This window comes from Silene latifolia, chromosome Y, assembly GCF_048544455.1.
Source record: "Silene latifolia isolate original U9 population chromosome Y, ASM4854445v1, whole genome shotgun sequence".
NCBI classification, from domain to species: domain Eukaryota; kingdom Viridiplantae; phylum Streptophyta; class Magnoliopsida; order Caryophyllales; family Caryophyllaceae; genus Silene; species Silene latifolia.
In genome coordinates, this window is record NC_133538.1 from 115,187,528 (window position 1) to 115,205,927 (window position 18,400).

The following is an 18,400-nucleotide window of genomic DNA, read 5'->3' on the forward strand; positions in this document are numbered from 1 at the left end:
TTCCGTATTTCTTAAAACGGATTATTCAAATTTTCTTCCCTTTCCTTTTTGACAGTTTTTATTAATACTAGTTGAAAAGCCCGTGCGATGCACAGGGCTCCCATTAGGATCATCTGTATAAATATATTCTATAATTGATAAAAGAAGTTCAATTATGCTTAAATCATTGATAAACAAAAGTTCGTGGTTGGTGTAGTTGATCATCAATGAACTATTAGTTCTTTTAGCATAGAAGTTTTGTCATTTGGTAGTTATCATTTCAGTTGTGAAACATCAAGTAACATAGTAAGAGTATGTAATTAGTTTTTCCATTATTGTTATAGGTATCACTGGTTTAATTAAATACAATAGTTATCTCCATAAACATAGTGCATCTCACCAAATGAACCGCCCTTAATAACTGAGACAGGCCTTTATGAGTTTTGCAAATTATTTTAACCTATAACAACTACGTAAAACTAAATGGTGTTACGTAAAGCAACAGGCATCATAATTATCTATATTTAGTGTGTTTAGAGAAAATGTTAGATCTCTTATAGCATTTTACCTTGATTATCTACAATTAAGAGAGTGTTTTGCTCTTTATATATTTCTCGTAAAATCAAATCAATACTGAATTCCAATAAAATTAATAGTCTCTAAACAACAGTACAAAAATATATGTGATTCTATTACGTAGAATGCACGAGTCTCTCATTAGGATCATCTTTAACAATATGCATGTTGAATGTTCTAAGAATTCAAACGTTGGTTTACATGGTCATGGTTGGTAGTAGAAGTCAACTAAGTTGATAAAAAAAAAGTCTAGCTATGTTGAAAATCAGAACACAGAAAACTTTTGGGTTGATTTAGTTGATTGTTGATGGATCATCAGTCCCTTTAACATAAAAGCTAGTTTTTTTTTGTATTAATTATATCAGTTGTATAGCATCCAAAGACACAACTGTATTATGTAATTACCTATTTTTATTGTTGTACACTTGTACGCACCATAGATTTTAGTTAATTTAAAACGTAATTCCCAAAAATGTGGTTTAATTTCATAAAATGAACACGTGATAACTGAGACTGGTTTTATAAGATTAACAAATTAGATTAACTTACAACATCTACCAATATTCTATTTTGAAGCATACGACAGTGTAAATGTTGAATGGTGGTACGCAAAATAACATGTATATCAATTTTATATGTAGCGTATTTGGAGGATTTTTGTTAGATCTCTTAACAATAAAAATTTGTTTTTGACTATCTACCATTAAGACTGGAATACGAAATCTAATTTTTTTAGATGTGAGATATATTTTTGAGTGAATTAACGGACCTCCAACAAACAAAATAAGGAGTTTTGTGTGGATTGGAGGGAGTAGGATATTAGGATAATACTCTTAAACCCAATTAGTTTTAGATTAATTCTATTAAAATTATAACTCATTTTTGTTTATTTGAAATTTTACCTATTAACAAAATCAAGTCTCATTATCTTAAATTTTTATTCTACTCTTTATTTATAATAACAAAATGAACAAATTTTCAAAAAAGAGTTTCAATTTTAAGAAAATGGCTTCAAATTACTAAATATATATGTACAATCGTTTCACTTCTTAACCAATATATATGAGTTTGACCTAATTTATTACACTAAGGAGTAATTTATATTCAACAAAATCATATGGGACACCTCATAGTTAACCATCAACCAAAAAAAAAAAAGAAAAAAAAAAGGACTATTTCCACTTTGATGCCTTGAGTTTTAGCCTAATTTCACTTTAGTGCCATGAGATTTGCATAATTTCACTTTGGTGCCTTGAGGTTTTGGCCACTTTCCCACTTTAGTGACCTATACATAACATTCTTAGTATATTTTACTCTCTTCATTCATCTTTTATCTTCCCACTTCTCTAATATATGTGGAGAATATTTTATTGACATGGGAAGATGAAAGATGAATGGAGGGAGTACTAAAAAAATATTTTGAACATAAAGGCAATTTTTTTTGCAATATTATGTTGATGAAACTATTTTGTATTGTATACAGTTTAATCTCCAATTTTGCACTTAATTTTACTGAAAATGTAATTAAGCTAAAAGTTGACTATTAAATGTTTTAGGTCACCCATCTATAATAGGTGGGTAGCATTACAACCCAAGAGCATTTGATCATGACTTTCTTAAATGTTTTAGGTCACCAAAATGAAATTTTATTCAAAACTCAGGTTATCAAAGTGGGAAGTAGTCGAAACCTCAGGACACCAAAGTTGAATTATGCAAACCTCAGGGCACTAAAGTGGAAGTAACCCAAACCTCAGGGACCAAAATGGAAATTTTCCAAAGAAAAAAAAACTATGAAAAGCTACTGTAAAAACTATTGCACTTTTAAATATACAATAAGTACATGACAAAGTAATAAGTCTAATAACCAGCCATACGCAAACCGCGGTAAATAATTAAGTGACTAAAAACACATTGATGAATTGAAATTTAGAAAGTAAAAATGGATGTAACCACATAATTTTGTATATTTAGCATGTAGTTCAATACAAATTTAAGATTATAGTTTAGAATTTAGTGAAAATTATATAACTTGATGAAAAGATTAATTTTAATGAAAAAAATTAATTTTAACGAAAATATAATAATATAATGAAATATATTATAATTATTAATTTCCTTATTTAGTTTATAGACTAAATTATGAATAGTTCCTTATTTAAAAAGATGCTTTTTGGAGGAAAAATGTGTAAGTTCACCTATTTTTTTAGTAGATTGGGGATTTAAAACCAGATTAAAGAAAAAATTCGGTTATATAATAGTAGATTATATATAGTCCTCCCGATTTTTCTATATATTTGTTGTACACTGATTTATTCATAGTTAGCTGGTTCTTGGATTATTAGTCCCGCATAAAATCGTAATTCTTGACTTTGTTCATTTTTATTTAACTTTTTTGCTTATTTGACAAAATCGATATGAGACTTATTTAATATTTTTAAATGGTATCTCAATTTTTTTTAATCTTATGTGAAGATTATTGGTAATCTAATCATACACATTTGATACGTTATAGAAAGTCTGAGTTAAAACTATTTCATACCATCGTTAATTTTGTTTATTTCTAGCATTGTCATTGTAGAAGTTTTTCACTGTCAAATGCTAAGTAAATGTTAATCTTTACTTCTTTTTCCTATTATGACACGTTACGTTTTCCTGAAATATTTTTTTAAAAATAAAAATCAGTTTTTTCCTAATGTTTTTGTAAGACAATTACGGGTTTGGTTATAATTAACAACTCAAATCTTTTGTAAATCTTTTAAATGTTCAAAAAATAAAATTATCTTTGTTACTACACAAGTTTCACTAAGTAGTTAAAGTCGAACAATTTAGATTTTTGACAATATTTTATATTCGTAAGAAATTAGGATCTTTTTTTTTCCTCACAAAGATTAGTTGTATGTTTATAAAATATACAATTTTAACGCCGTGAATTTTTTTTGCATATTAGATATTTCTAAAATAAATATTCTTTATAAAGTAATTTTTCTATTATTATTTTAGTAAAGAATAATCGATAAATTATTAGATCCACTTCTATTAGTATTATGTTTCTCATAAATTATTAGATTTACTTCTATTAGGATTACTTTTTCATAAAATATTAGATCTACTTTGATTAGGATAATTTTCTGATAAATTATTAAGAGGAAAAAGCTAGATCTACACTTATTAGGAATTTTAAAAAAGTTGGACTCTCTAATATCGCTCGAAAAGTTTCTGCTTTATATATATTGATTGATTATATTATACTTCTACCCTCTCCACTCATCAAACCCCACTATATCCTTTATTAATATTTAATTCTAATTATTACTACCCCTCTCCAATAACCAAATCACAATCATCTCTTTTATTAATATTTAATCCTAATTATTCATACCTCTCTCCAATTACCAAATCTCACTCATATCTTTATCAATATTATACTCTCCACCCTTAATCTCCGTGCCCACTTCAAATGGGAAGAAAAGAGTGGATGGGAGGGAGTATGTTTGTTACAACTTACGAGAATTGGAATTTGATTGCAGGGAAACAGGAGAATCCAACAACTGGGGACAAACCGGAGTTTCTCCAAATCCAACACTTTCTTCTGTTCTAATTCTAATGCACGCACGATCTCTCAAAAAAATAAAAATTCTAATGCACACACGACTTAAATATGTGTGGGCTTTCATGGGGCTAGGCCGCTAGGGGTAGGGGAGTATCATTCATTTTCTCCAACCCAAATTGTCGATCTATGCCACTTTGTAAAACTCCTTTTTAGTCGGCCAAGATAATTGGAAGATGTTATCATCTCTGTTTTTCGAGGCAGTGAAATTGGAATTACAATTGAGAAACATTAATGAAATTGACGGTTTTGTGAATTACATAACTAACAAATGAATAACAATAGGACTATACATTATACAACCGACTACTATCTATGTCATCTAACATCTAGCTATGTGACCCGACTCCAAGTGCTCGCAGCTCGTCCCGTCTCCCACCAGGTACCATAACCAACATGTCCACACTGCTCCCCATATGATCGGAAATATCATATGGATCGACACAAACCACCCCGGAAATAGGTGACGATTACACAGACAACACACACGTCAGTTCCACAATAAATATAGTTATGACTCTAAACATACTATGACCACCAACAAGACACTCCGACCTCAGAACTCGCATTAATGTCGCAATGTCACATCTCATAATACCGCAACTGATGCTATCTTACCAAGACCACGGTGATGGCATCGCAACAGCGCCACCAACCCCTGCCGGACCGCACCCTGAGGTACCCGCATCGCAACACGGAGTACCTGAGTCTGCATCGCAACACGAACCCGATAACCTGAACCATTAATGTGCACATCCTCCTTGAAGGTGAAGGACCCTTCAAGGAGCGATCTCAGGCGTGAAGTCGGCTCCCACACCTCCTCACTAGATCACCACACACCATATCTCAAGAATACTATGACGTAACCAACCATACTTACACCACTAATCGATTAGCACAACACATACCAAAACCGTGTAACAACACAATTACCATGACACACGACACAACAATTACATGTATAATGAAAATCGAATAGGGAAAAACTCTACCTTTTAGCATACTCCATAAGCCATCCAAGACAAGCAAGATTCCGTCTTGTAAAACCGTCTCATCCTACATGATTCATATAATAGCTATCACAAAACATCTTATATACTTTTATTATGTAAAACCCCTTTTATTATTACCCACTAATTACCCATAATATACATAATAATCACTAATTAATTACTCCCATAAAACCCCCAAATTCTAGGGTTAAAATAAAAGAGAGAAAAAAGGGTAAACTTACTCATAAGGTGAATGATAAGGTTATTTTCAGTCGTTTGCCTTAATCAAAATAAATCCTATACTACTACTAACAAAATAGCTAGAGGTAAGTTAGGGTCGAATCCACAGGGAGGCGGTGATTATCTAGTTTGTTGATATTTAAATCTGTCTTAAAGGTAACAATTTTATGGGGTTTGATTGAGTTTGATTTCTAAACAACTAATAGCAATTTAAATAAAGATGATAAACAATAATATTAAAGAGTCTAGGGATTTGGGTTCACTAGGTAGTCATCAAAGGGTAGGATTTAATTTATTGATTGAGCAATTTATATTATCGAAAGTCATATGATCGGTCGATTCTAATATGTCTTTTTAGATCTAACTTAACATGCGATCGCTATCATTAAGTTGGTCTAATTCAATTATCGTGGCCTATACTAGTCTTAATCCGGTCGGTGATAATCCTAGTTTATGCAAGACTAATTAATCAATTCTGATCAGTAATCAACTAATTAGAAGTAATACGATAATTGAACAACAATAGAAAGCAATTTAACAATCAATTCATAAGTAACCCCTTTTCTAACAACCTAGATCCCCTTTCACCCTAGATAAGAGATTTAGCTACGCATAATAGAAATAAGAACAACAATAACAATAATAAGAAACATGATTGCAAGCATAAAAGATGAACAATGAAATAAATGATTAATAATAAAGGAAAGATTAAGAACAATATCGTAAATAGCTAGATCCGGAAGTAAGAACAATAAATAAACTAAACTAAGTATTTGAGAGAGTTTCTAAGGTATCTATATTAAACCTATGTAAAATAAAGCATAAATAACCTAGGGTACGAGTTTTGGTATTTATATCAATACATAACCGACTTAAGGAAAGTTGGGAATTATAAAATCGGAAGGTTCCTCGATCGAGCCAAGGTGGACTCGATCGAGGAACCACTTCCTCGATCGAGCCAGGCCTGGCTCGATCGAGGCACCAAAGTTCAAGAACACCCAACTCTCGACATTGCAAAGTTTATTGATTAGGTTGGTTCCTCGATCGAGTCGAGAGTGACTCGATCGAGCATGAAGTTCCTCGATCGAGCCAAGGTTGACTCGATCGAGGCACCAATTTCCTGCTTCGCGCACTGAACTTCAAACGACCGCCATTTTTTCGTTACTTGTCAGAAACAAGCGATTTTTGCGGCGTTGGAAAGCTAAGAAGATAAGCTTTCATCTCCAATTGGAATTACTTGAAAATATGTTGTAGAACTCGAGATATGGCTCTTCAAAGTAGGCACTTGTAATAAGAAGCTATTTTCTTCGTGTTTTCTTCTTAACTTCTCTTCCTTCATTCTTATGGATTCTCATGCCATGCTTCGTGTATCCCTTCATGCCCACTCCGCGATGCTCATTTCATTCCTTTGCTCCTCAAATGCATCATTCCTGCATCAAACATCAAAAGGCGGAAGTATCGACATTCTAACTTAAAAAGCATGTAAATGCTATAAACTAGCACGAAAATCGTATCAAAAGCAATTAAGGGGAGGCATAAATATGTATATAATTATGACTCATCAAACTCCCCCAAACCATCTTTTTGCTTGTCCTCAAGCAAAGCAACACACAATACAAAAGACAATCATACAAATGGCAAATAAACAACTCAGAGCTAATGTTGATGCACATACAAATTCCAAGCTATCCATATCTTGTAACAAAGTAATGACTAAAGTGTACCAATAAAACAAATTCAAAGGTACGGGAAATAGAAAACGTAGCTCAAGTCTCAAGTCACCATACTAGATACAAATGCCAAATACCTTTCGATCTTGCAAGACAAATTAGTCGGATTCTCGCGGATTCACTCATGCACTCATAAGTATTGTAAGGGTGAGTTATATGTGAAGATAGAAAGAAGTAGAAACACTCACTCGACTTATGAAACATGCATGCAATCTAATGTGATAGGGATTTCCCCAACTAATATGCAATCATCATATGTAGACAAAAGTACATGTATCAAGGACAATAAGTGATGCGTGTTATTTATATGATGTTTTACATCCCATTTTACACGCATTTCAGAGCTCATTCTTGTAGTTTATGCTACATTTCTCCCTATTTCCGTCTACTTCCGTATTTTGTACATTATTGCAGAAATGTGAAGAATTCAACGGGAAATCAGGCCAAATCCGTCCCCGAGTAATCCGCATTGCAAATGACGTAAAGGAATCACTCAAGGAACGAGCTTGGTGCGCAATCCAAGGCCCAAAAGACAAGTCCACGTATTTTAAGAAGTCAATTAGCAGCTCAGCCAGATCGATCGCGACCACCTTGATCGATCGACCAATGCTCGGTTCCGAAGCTACTTTTTCTTTGAAGAAGCGATCGATCGACCAAGATTACAGTCGATCGACGATTTCGATTCATGACGTGAATTGAAAGACCGTGAATCTTGAAGCCCGTGAAGTTTAGGTTTAGGAAATAAGATGATTGCGTTGATTTCTATATAACGTAACATAAAACCATCAGTTTGGATATCTAAGTTTTTTTATCTAAGTTTCTTTCACAATACAAATATTTCTGGTTTAGGTTTATTTAGAGTAACTAGGGTTTGGGATATCGATTTTAGCATTGGAATTCTGCCTTTGTTCTCAATCCTTCTCTTAAATCTCGGTATTCGTTCTGCTCTAATTTTAGTTTATTGTTTTACTTTCATTATTAGTATAGGTTCGATAGTTAGTGCCCCAAAGCCAATTATCGTGTTATCATTATTGTTATTTACTTTAAGCATGAAATCAGTAATCATTATTAGCTTTGTTGTTGTTATTACTTTCATCATGAGTAGCTAATTCTATAGTGCTAGGATGTAGGCGATTTATGGCATAGGCGGCATTAGATTAGGGAAGGTCATTTTTCGCGTGTTGGTCGATCGACTGACCTTATCAGTCGATCGACTGACCTCGTAGGGTTTATATTCGTTTTAATTGAATTTAATCTTGTATTTAACGAATCGAATGCATGCGACCAGTTAGATACCTATTTCTTGACTGACCCATTAGATCGAAAGGTAGGGGAGGTTATTAGACCATCAATTAATTCGACTAAACTGTGCTAAGATCGAAAGATAGGTATAGTTTAGACCGTTAGTCACTTTTCAGGACGAGAATTAGTATTAGTGACATTAGGGACCTATACCGAGATCGAGAGATGCTATTTGTTAAGAGTGGACCGAGAGGACCTCTTTATTTCCCACCTTACCTGTGTTTGATTCAGACCGACTTAGTTGCTGCCGCCGAAGCTATAATGACCCGACCATCCTAGTACCCTTCTTTTATCTGTTTAAATCGTATTTTTAGTTATTATCTTTGTTTGCTATTAGTCTTAGACCAATTCAAATCAACCCCCATAATAGTTACCTTAGACTGAACATAAATCAACTAAAGTTTACAACTGCCTCCTTGTGGTTCGACCCTGTTACCACTAGCCTAGGTTAGTCTTAATAGGAGATTATAAATTTTATCTTTGGTAATCACAGCGACGGGTATCAAATTTTGGCGTCGTTGCCGGGGAGGCAATAGTCCTAATTTTATTTGTTTTTATTTTTAGTCTTTCTTAGTTTAAGGGACATCCGTTCCTTAAACTTTTCTTATATTCTTTTTGTAGTTTCTTCTTATGCGCAGGTCACAGGGTGGAGAATTAGTACCGTTGAACCCTGAGCTTGAGAGATCCCTGCGCGAGTTGAGGCGAACACAAAGAGTATTACCGACGAGGAAGAGCCGAGTACTCATCAAGCTATTACGAAACGATCTGTTCAAGAAGACCCACGATCTTCACCCGTTTCCACTTCTTGGTAAGAGACGTTACTTCTCCGAAAATTCCGGTGATGGCCGAGGAAGCAAGTATAGCTAGTTATTAAGCCGACACCGATAACTTATATAAGGGGTTCGAATTACGGAGATGCCGGGAAGTTCGAACCAAAGCCCGCCTACATTACTATGGTCGAGAGAAATCGGTTTGGGGAGCTGCAAATGAAGATGCGGCTAAACACATGGAGACCTTTATTGACTATCACTGCTCCATTCCCCCACCACAAGCGTGACCCGGGATCAAATCAAGGAGACCATGTTCATCTTCTCCCTACGTGATGCTGCAAGGGAGTGGTATAGAGATTTGGACCGGACCGCTCAGGGGATCACTGATTGGAACACATTGGCATTAGCGTTCTACAAGAAGTACTTCTCTGCTTCAAGGACGATCGCTATTAGAGCTCAAATCACGGGCTTTAAACAAGGGCCAGATGAGAATTTCCACGAGGCATGGGTCCAATTCAAGAAGTTGGTGCGAACCATACCGCACCATGGGTTTGAAAAGTGGAGCTTGTGCAACCATTTCTACAATGGGTTGTACGACGATCAGAGGGCCATTTTGGATGCTGCTGCCAATGGAAGATTCGAGAGGGAACCAGAGGAGAGCTGCTGAATCCTCTTCTGTTGCTGCACTTGAGGCTCTCACCGCGAGATTTGACAAGTATGAGCTAGGAGGAGCCTCTAAAGGTGGGATATACCAAGTCAATCTTTGTGACGACGGTCCCTTCCTTGCGTGAAAGGTGTGGAGTTGAGGGCCATGTCTCGAAAAATTGCCCTAGCCCCTTTGAATCTTGTGTTGCCTTTCAACACTATAGGCAGACAAACACCTACTACGAGCCACCGCATCCAAACTTGAGTTGGAGAAGCCGGAATGTTTTGAATCCAGCTCAACCTCCGCCCAAAGCGACCATATGTCCCGCCTCATCAAAAGCAACGCAGTATCAAAAGCCCCCTTATGTGCCGGCAGAAAGAACAATCACGAACTCGAGTTCTCCGAGCTTAAGAATCTGTTGCTAAAAGAGTCCCAAGCAAGAGAGGCCGGGATGAAGTTACTTGAGAGTCAAATTGCTCAATCAAGCTAGTAAAAGTAACACTCGAGCTCCGGACACTTACCCACTCAACCCGAACAAAAGGAGACCCTAAATGCCATCACTTTGAGGAGCGGGTCCACCCTTGATGGTCCTGCAATGGTTGAGGATGCTGTTGAGAAATATGAGCCGGAAACAAGTCAAGAGAAAGCTTCAACGAACAAATCAAAGAAAAGACGTCTGCCAGGGCATTTCGGTCGATCGATCAAGTACCTAGTCGATCGATTGACTCACGGGTTCTGAGCTTAATCGTACATCTCGATCCGATCGATCGAGGACAAAGTGGTCGATCGACGAGATCGCTAACGATCTTGAAGAATTTCGTCCCTTGATGCCAAATAATCTACGAGACCACTTGTTTCGGGAACCACCGTCCGAACATTTTGAGAGGGCGGAACCCGAGTCTTGATGGGTCGATCCGGCTCCAATTCGATCCAATGACGGTCAATGGTTCTCATTTGAGACGGTCCGAGGAGGGGTCTAGCTTCAACAAAGAAAAGGTGACGGACTTTCACCCTAAGTCCAAGGATACCCGGCAGACACGCGACTTAGAGGAGAGGGCTAAGGTACTCCCCTTACACCCCATATCCGGAGAGACTCGTGCCGACGAAGGAACGGGTATCTTTTAGTAAATTTGAGAAAGTTATTCGTAGCTTAAATGTTCGGTACCCTTCCTTGAGTTAGTTAACCAAGTGCCAAAGATACACTAAATTTATGAAACAACTGTTGTGTCAAAAAGCGGTCACTTGAAACGATTACACTTTGTCGCACTTACTAAGGAGTCTTGTTCTTATCTCTCTCTGCATCACACCCCCATAAGTTAGAGGATCCGGGTAGCTTTTCCGTTCCTTGCAAAATAGGTACCTTATCAATTGAGAAGGCATTGTGTGACTTAGGGGCTAGTATAAGCGTCATGCCCTTGAGTTTAGCTAGAAACTCAAGTTGACCCGGTTTGCTATCACGGACATGACAGTTCGGATGGTGACCGATCTGCGGTCGAGCCCATAGGAGTCCTAGAGGACATCCCCGTCCAGATAGGGAAGTTTTTCTTCCCTGTTGACTTTGTTGTCCTTGACATGCCCGAGGATGCCCATATACCGATCATCTTAGGTAGGCCGTTTACACCGGCTTTGGTGCGATTATTGACGTCGTTTAGGAACCTTGACCTTCAAAGTTGGGAAACATTCTATCATTTTTGCCCAACCTGCTAAAAAGAAGGATGCCATGTGGCTGTTACTTGTAATACGGTCTCGAAAAGAGATCGTACTTTGTGCTTCTGAATCGATCGTCCCTATTACTACTGCTGTGTTAACCCCTCCGCCCCAGATTGGGAGCAAGAAGGAGGAAGAATTTGTTGTCTTAGATAATGCAGGAGCTGGTTTGGGGAAGGAAGTGCTACAAGTTGTGCCAGCTGTAAAGAAGCCTATCATTCAAAGAGGAGGTCTTGGATGCCTAAGCTATGGGACCGATGAGGAAGTGGAAGATGAGCCGACCCAAGGTGAGACGGTCGATTTGGAGTCCGACGATCCCGAGGAAGTCCATGATTGGGGAGGTGACGAAGGCGATCACCGAGCTCTCCGACTGAAGAAGCTAAGAAGGGTGCAACTGATAACATGAGCACCTATGAGGCTACCTCTAGTAGCCAGAAGCCGACGAAGTGGGCCATACCGTGGTCCTTCTTGATCAACTATTAGTTGATCAAGTTCGTTATAAACTTCATTTTATTTGCTTTCGAACAATTTTATTGCTTTTGTGTGCGCGAAACTTCGCTTTTATTCTTTTTGCTTAGGATTTTTAAGTACTTTAGACTTCGTTCTGGGTTTTTGCGCAATTTTGGCGCGTACTATTGTGTATTTGCAGGTATTTAGAGCTTGTTAGCTCAAATCATTGAGCAATTACGAAGAAATAAGACGCTGCAGCAGTGTTTTCAGTCGATCGACTGGCACCATTGGTCGATCGATCGAAATTGCAATTTACAGAGCTACTTTTATTCACGCCCACCTGTCGATCGACTGATCTCAGTGGTCGATCGACCACTGCTGCCGCTATATTCGTTCACGACCTCTCCCCTGCTGTGTTTGGTCGATACGCGGACCTAAGGGAGTCTTCTACTCCACTTTATTTTCCGTCGAATTATCTATTTCTTCTATTGTCTCACTTGTGCACAATTTTTACGCTTCAAAATTGTTTTCTTCGGTTTTATGTGTGGTTTTTAATTGCCTTTTCAGGTCTTTATTGGTAGCACTACTAGCTACTGAAACCTCCTAGCTCACGCTGGTTTGGGGAGGTTTCCTTTGCTGCGCTTAAAGTCTTGTGAGTTCCATATCTTTCCTTTATGTCCTGCTTAGTTGTTTTCTCGCAAATTCCCGTTTCTCTTTTCTTTCATTACATGATTTTGCACAATGGGGACATTGTGCGATTTGGTTTGGGGAAGGGTTTTGCGTCGCATATCATTTGCTTGCATTCACGTTTATATTATGTTTTTGCATTGTTGTTTCTTTATTCATATTTACACAAAATTAAAAAAAAAAAATTTGATAAAATTTCAAAAATTCAAAAAATGCACGTTTATTTTAGCATATAGGTCGAGTCGGAACGGTAGTATTTCAAGGATGATATTGCATTTTGCACCTGTTTCGCCTGAGCCTTGCTAGATCAACATGTTATTAGTAGAATCGTAAATGCATATCTACGAGTTTTCGTTACATTCTCGCTGAACTTGAGACTTGACTTTGAAAATTGGCAAACTACTTATATATTCTGAGGTTTAGAGCTTATAACTGGTGACATTCATGACCAGTTCATTTAGGAATGTGAGTAGTACTCCTTATGAGACATGTTTCCTTAATTTGCATGAATATGAATTTGATCTACTTAATACCTGTATGCATTAGGTTTGTGGTTTGTTGACACATGTGGTAGAGGTTTCCCTTTTCTCATTTTACCCATAAGCTTCACACTGCCAAAAATATCCTTTTTGTCCCATTTACTACATCGTACATTTAGCTGTCCCTTGTCAAGCTAGTAGTCTGTGTTTTCGGGATTGTCACTACGTTTTTGGTAGCATTTGCTCTTATGAGATTTTGTTGGGAGAATGAAAAGGAGGAAAGAAAAAAGTACAAAAAAAAGGGAAAGAAAGAAACAAAAGAAATCGAAAGAAAAAAATGAAAAGAAAAATGATTCGAAAAAAAAAAAAATGAGTTATGTACTGTTCATGCAGTCGATCGACTCGACCTTTTGGTCGATCGACTGAGGTTCGAAAGAAAGAGAAAGAGATCAATTCGCATAATTTAATCCTTATCTTTTGGCGATTTTTGCTCCCATGTTTCATTTATATCCTATGGGGAGTTTGTTGATTTGAATAGTTTGGAGACTGTGAGATTTGTGCTTGATATAGCACCGTTTCGTTTGATTATGAGCAAGAAGTTGGATGTTGCCATTTGGTTCCGTTTTGGTACTAGCTTGATCACCTGTACCTCCACTTTACCATAAAATGTTTTGCCTCTTCTTACCCATACCTCACATATCCCATATATACCTCGGCATGTGTCATTGGTCATCTGTTCGGTTGGAATGCGTATGTACGGTCGTAGAGGTCATTTTCATATTTTATTGCTGGCATGTTTTCATAGGTCGTAGTTAGGTGAGAGTCACTACAAAATTAATTCTTTCTATCTTACATATATTCACCTGTACTTATTGAGTGATTTGAGCGACCCGCGAGAGTCCAATTTGATAAGTCTCTATAGTCAAAGGTGCGGATCTTTAACGACTTTATAACTCGTTTGCATGATTCACATTACCAATTGATTGTTGGTTATGCATTAAATTGGCCTAGGCTTTACTTGTTGCATTTCGCTCTGAGATTGAACTCGTTCCATTAGGTCATTAGATCGAGTCTAGTTCTTGCTTGGGACAAGCAAGGGTTTGGTTTGGGGAAGTTTGATGCGTGTTATTTATATGATGTTTTACATCCCATTTTACACGCATTTAGAGCTCATTCTTGTAGTTTATGCTACATTTCTCCCTATTTCCGTCTACTTCGTATTTTGTACATTATTGCGAAAATGTGAAGAATTCAACGGAAATCGAGGCCAAATCCGTCCCCGAGTAATCCGCATTGCAAATGACGTAAAGGAATCACTTAAGGAACGAGCTTAGTGCGCAATCCAAGGCCCAAAAGACAAGTCCACGTATTTTAAGAAGTCAATTAGCAGGCTCAATCGATCGACGACCACCTTGATCGATCGACCAATGCTCGGTTCGAAGCTCTTTGTTTCTTTGAGGAGCGATCGATCGACCAACATTACCAGTCGATCGACCAGATTTCGATTACAAACGTGAATTGAAAGACCGTGAATCTTGAAGCCCGTGAAGTTTAGGTTTAGGAAATAAGATGATTGCGTTGATTTCTATATAACGTAACATAAAACCATCAGTTTGGATATCTAAGTTTTTTTATCTAAGTTTCTTTCACAATACAGTACTTTCAGTTTCGGTTTATTTCGAGTAACTAGGGTTTGGGATATCGATTTTAGCATTGGAATTCTGCCTTTGTTCTCAATCCTTCTCTTAAATCTCGGTATTCGTTCTGCTCTAATTTTAGTTTATTGTTTTACTTTCATTATTAGTATAGGTTCGATAGTTAGTGCCCCAAAACCAATTATCGTCTTATCATTATTGTTATTTACTTTAAGCATGAAATCAGTAATCATTATTAGCTTTGTTGTTGTTATTACTTTCATCATGAGTAGCTAATTCTATAGTGCTAGGATGTAGGCGATTTATGGCATAGGCGGCATTAGATTAGGGAAGGCTGTTTCGCGTGTTGGTCGATCGACTGACCTTATCAGTCGATCGACTGACCTCGTAGGGTTTATATTCGTTTTAATTGAATTTAATCTTGTGTTTAACGAATCGAATGCATGCGACCAGTTAGATACCTATTTCTTGACTGACCCATTAGATCGAAAGGTAGGGGAGGTTATTAGACCATCAATTAATTCGACTAAACTGTGCTAAGATCGAAAGATAGGTATAGTTTAGACCGTTAGTCACTTTTCAGGACGAGAGTTAGTATTAGTGACATTAGGGACCTATAGCGAGATCGAGAGATGCTATTTGTTAAGAGTGGACCGAGAGGACCTCTTTATTTCCCGCCTTACCTGTGTTTGATTCAGACCGACTTAGTTGCTGCCGCCGAAGCTATAATGACCCGACCATCCTAGTACCCTTCTTTTATCTGTTTAAATCGTATTTTTAGTTATTATCTTTGTTTGCTATTAGTCTTAGACCAATTCAAATCAACCCCCATAATAGTTACCTTAGACTGAACATAAATTAACTAAAGTTTACAACTGCCTCCTTGTGGTTCGACCCTGTTACCACTAGCCTAGGTTAGTCTTAATAGGAGATTATAAATTTTATCTTTGGTACTCACAGCGACGGGTATCAATAAGGGTGGCAAATGGGTTAAAGGAATAGAAGTGGTTTGTGCCAAAGCACGTTATAGATATGTGGAGCTAAGACGGTAGTCGCAGCGCTAACCCAAACCAAATCTAAATCTTAAAATAACAAATGAACCCAACTTAGAGAAATGATCTCAACTTTACAACATATGAGAGCTAACAAACTACTCTCCAATTATACATTAGACTCTAACAACCATCTTTTTGATCCTTGACAAAACCAAATGAAGCAAACTCTTTTCTTTTCTTTCCTCTTTTTCTATTTTTTCTTTCTTCTTTTCTTTTTTTCTTTTTCTTTTTTTTTTCTTTTTCTTTCGCTTCATATTTTTCTTTTTCCAACACAAGGATACAACACAATCGCTAAAAGTATTTTGCTATACCCACATGACAACAATAAGTCCCAACCCAACCATAATAGCAAAATAAACATGATAAACAAGCAACTGCGACTGTCCCGAAAAGGTAGGCAAATTCTTGGATTGTAGCTCATAGGATGTAATTAATATTGGCTACAAGGGTTCAAACGGGCTAACAAAAGGTAATGTAAGGCTTATTTGAACGATAAGAATCGCCTATCCACATGTACTTAGTCAAATGAAAGCAATAGAAGTATCAAGAAATCAATGTCACACTTATGCAGTTTGATATTACACATTCCACAAGGAGAAACCACACTCAAGCCTAATTGACAATGAGACCAGTTTATTGATGTTCCTGGCCTAGGAAGCTCTAAAGACCTTAGAAATTTAAGTAGTTTACCAACGTAATTGTGTCAAATCTAATCAATATAAGGCATGTCAATATGGTTAAGACTTGAATTATGAGCTTTGTTTTCATGGCTAACGAGTCAAAACAATGTACATGGACAACTATTTGGGATTCAAATGTAAAAACAATGCAATTTAACATCATAGTTATTAAATTCACCAAGACTCGACCTAAAATAAATAAATAAAACATGTTTTTGTATTTTGAAATTTTTTAATTTTTATGTATTTTTGATATAAAAGCACACAACAGAAATAAATCACACAACATAAATAAACTCCTCCCCAAACCTAAATGTCACAAAGTCCCCATTGTGACGCCTACAACATAGCAATCACACACAAATCCAAAGAACCTAAAGGACACAACTAACAAAAGGAGTGGAAAAGAAATAGATAATACAATTAAAGAAGGTACAAGGGAAGAGAATACCGGGTAAGAGCTTAGAATTTCCCCAAACCAAATTGCAAAAATAAGGGAAAATAATCAACCGCGCAATTCCTATCATCGTCTGGCTATGAAATAAACCCAAAAGCGTGGTTACTCGATCGAGCCTCGTCTTACTCGATCAAGGAACCATCTGGATGAGCAACTTCCTGCATTTAAAATAAATCCATTTACGAATCATAATCAATACAAGTTAAAGCTCAAATAATAAAAATCAAAAAGTAGTGCATGTGCTACACACAAGCATAAGTAGCACCAATAAAAAGTCCAAACAAAGAATAAAAACAATGAAAAATGTCTTGGCTCATCAAACTCAAAGTCTAATATAAAATATGAACAATGTTCATCATTCTTCATGTCATCTTCACTTGGTGAGAGATAAGGCACTTCTTCCATCATAAAAGCTTCATCAAAGGCTTTGATTGGCTTCTCTTTGAATATTTCTGCCTCTAAAGCATCCAACTCATCTTCAATGTCAACATTCTCATCACAGCTGTAAACCACCTCAGGAGGAGGTTCATCTCCATATATGAATCTCTCTATTTCATCCACTTCCTTGCTCCATAAATATGACGCATCAGCAGGGGCGTCAGGTGGATTCCTGTCAAAACAGAAAGCAAGGCAATCATCAAAAGTAGGATCAAGGACATTAATCATATGACAAGAAGCTTTTAAATTAGGAGGACGTGATTCTTTGTCAAGACCAAAAGTGATAGTATCCTCTCCAATGTTGAACGTAAGACTCCCATGTCTAACATCTATAATCGCCCACGCAGATGCAAGAATGGCCGTCCTAGAATAATAGGAACACGAGAATCTTGACTATATCTATCACTACAAAGTCGATTGAATGAAAAATTTTCCTATCTTAACTGGCACATCCTCTAAAATACCCATAGGGTGCTTAATAGACCTGTCAGCCAGTTGAATAGTCATGTTAGTACATTTAAGCTTAGTCATGTTTAATTGCTTGAAAATTTTATACGGCATGACACTAACGCTCGCTCCTAAATCACATAAAGCATTGTCAATAGATAAAGGGCCTATAGTACAAGGAATAGAAAAACTCCCTGGATCCTTAAGCTTAGGTTGAGAATTGGCTTGCAACGCGGCGTAGCATTCATGAGTGAACGCGACAGTCTCCACTTCATCAAAAGACCGCTTCTTTGATAAAATTTCCTTTAAGAACTTAGCATAAGCCGACACTTGAGTTACCAATTCAGTAAATGGCACAGTCACTTGAAGATTTTTCACTACCTCCATAAACCTTCCAAACTGCTTGTCCAGCTTAGGCTTTTGCTGACGATGCGGAAAAGGTAGTGCTATGGTAATGGGCTCGGCTTGCTTGGCTTTATTATCAACTTTCGAAACACCGTCAG